Here is a 2125-nt window from a genome sequence, read left to right as displayed (position 1 = left end):
TACTTTCTAGTCAGAACTGTTTATTTCTCTATGATCCCTTGTAACTAAGATAGTTTTGTTCCAGTAAGATAATCTTTGCTGTCAGGGTAAGATATTCTGTTTGGTCTGTTACTACATGGAAGAAGGGTAAAGGGTCATTAGACATTTGTGCCAGTAAGACCTCATTTGGGAAATTTTAAGCTGCAAAAGTTTAGAAGTAGCTCTTCAGCAAGGCTTACTTTGAATCCATTAGCTCCACAAAGCTAACTCAGTTGATAAATAAGTACTTGAAAAGCCATCTCTTTGAGCCTAGCTATAAAGGCTTCAAAGTATGATCAAATTTAAAATGAAAAAGACTTAAAATAGTCATTGGCAAAAAAATGCAAGTGTGAGCAATCTACCGAACAATATGTTTTTTCCACTATACACAGAACTTCAGAGAAATAAGATCAGTAGCATTGTTAGTAACAATAAGGTTTCCTTGTTACAAATAGACAACCAAGGATATATGCCTGTATAGAGATTGCATCATTAACTACTTAAATATACAGGATACTACATGCTTCGGCAGCACGTATACATAAATTACAATAATATGGAGATTAACATGCCACTTGGACAAGGATGATATGAAAATATGAGAATTTTTCCATATTTTTCATTCTTCAGTTGCTAGAAATTACAAACAGTTATTAAAAAGTTGATTACAAAAATACAAGTGTAACAACATATGTGATTCATATAATTAAAAGTTAGTTTGATATCAGTGTATTAAATCTTCACCTTAGAAAGGTCTTTACATAGCATAACCTTTACAAAACTTTTACATTAGATTACATTTTAATTTTATCCCAAAGAAATAAAATAGTATAAGGACCTTGGAGAAAAAAGAATCTTAAACTGTTTTTATATGGAATGCAATCTGTAAGGACACATTTATTAATGAATTTATATAATATATAACAATGTAGTATTCAAAGTATTATATCTAGGAGAGAATGAAATAGATTATGGACATTTTACAAACAGAATACAGAATATGTTAAAATATACTTTCTTCAGACAAGCACTGGAAATATATTCAGGTTCTGTACTACTCATTTCAACAAATATGGTAAAATTATTTCTGATTTAAAAAATCACAAGCTCTACAGAAATCATTATAGATGTATACAAACAACTCTTGAACATATTTTGACATCAAAGTCAGGCAATTCATTTGGAAGAATACCATGGAATCCATGAATTTTTAAAGTAAGATATTGCTGTTGCTTTGTATTGTGAAAATATTTTGTACAGAGACAAAGGATGGACTCGCATTTTTGAAATTTAAGTAACTTAACCAAATCATTAAGACATAGGAGAACAATTTGTACAGCCTTTCACAACTTCAAAGAGGTAGTCATACATAGTTATCTTTTGGCAGTATCAAATGCAGTTTCTTCCAAGTTGTTCTTCAGACCTGGTTTAAAATAATGGTTCAAAAGAAGGAGATCAAACAAATCTTTGCTGTTTCTATTCCCAGCAGCAAGATGCAAGGAGGTCAAGAGGCCTTTCGTTTAGACATTGGTATCTGCATCATGATGAAGTAAGAAAGAAGCCACACTGGTATTATTCCACGTATAAGCACTGTGCAGGTGTGTCCAGCCATTCACAGTTATTGCATGAATATCTGCCTCGAGCCACCAACTCATGGACAATGTCTCAGTGTCAACTGTAGGTTTCTTGATGAAGAGCGGTATACTCATCGTCATCCCTAGTATTCACACGAGTGGCCTTTTTGGAAAGTTTTCGCCACACTGTAGAAAGTCGATTAATTTCAGCAGGCCAAAGAAGAAATTTGCTTGGATCCTTCTCCATTTTTTTCTTACAAATGATACCATTCCTCACTTTTTCATCTTCTTCCTTGTCTTCATCAGAATTGCCTAACCAGAGACTTTGAGTACCAGTCGGAATGAGGTGTCCATGTATTTCCCCAGTAGTTGACGTTGGTTTAATAATTAAACTTCAGTAGAGAAGCAAAAAGTTTAAAAACTGTTACAAAGTAAAGTAATTAATCAGAATATGTTACTATTCATAATAATCATAAGCTGAATTTATAGTGATAGTCAAATATGTAAGAAATGAGACAATTTGCCATACATTT

The 2125-nt window shown here is 32.5% G+C and overlaps 1 pseudogene; it reads left to right on the top strand.

Annotated features, from left to right (window-relative positions):
• Positions 1-538: 538 nt before the first annotated feature.
• LOC122100645 lies at positions 539-638 on the top strand (annotated as a pseudogene).
• The last annotated feature ends 1487 nt before the right edge of the window (positions 639-2125 follow it).

The sequence above is a fragment of the Dipodomys spectabilis genome, unplaced genomic scaffold (assembly GCF_019054845.1).
Source record: "Dipodomys spectabilis isolate Male_0828 unplaced genomic scaffold, ASM1905484v1 ptg000592l, whole genome shotgun sequence".
Taxonomy (NCBI): domain Eukaryota; kingdom Metazoa; phylum Chordata; class Mammalia; order Rodentia; family Heteromyidae; genus Dipodomys; species Dipodomys spectabilis.
This window is presented reverse-complemented; position numbering and strand designations above follow the sequence as displayed.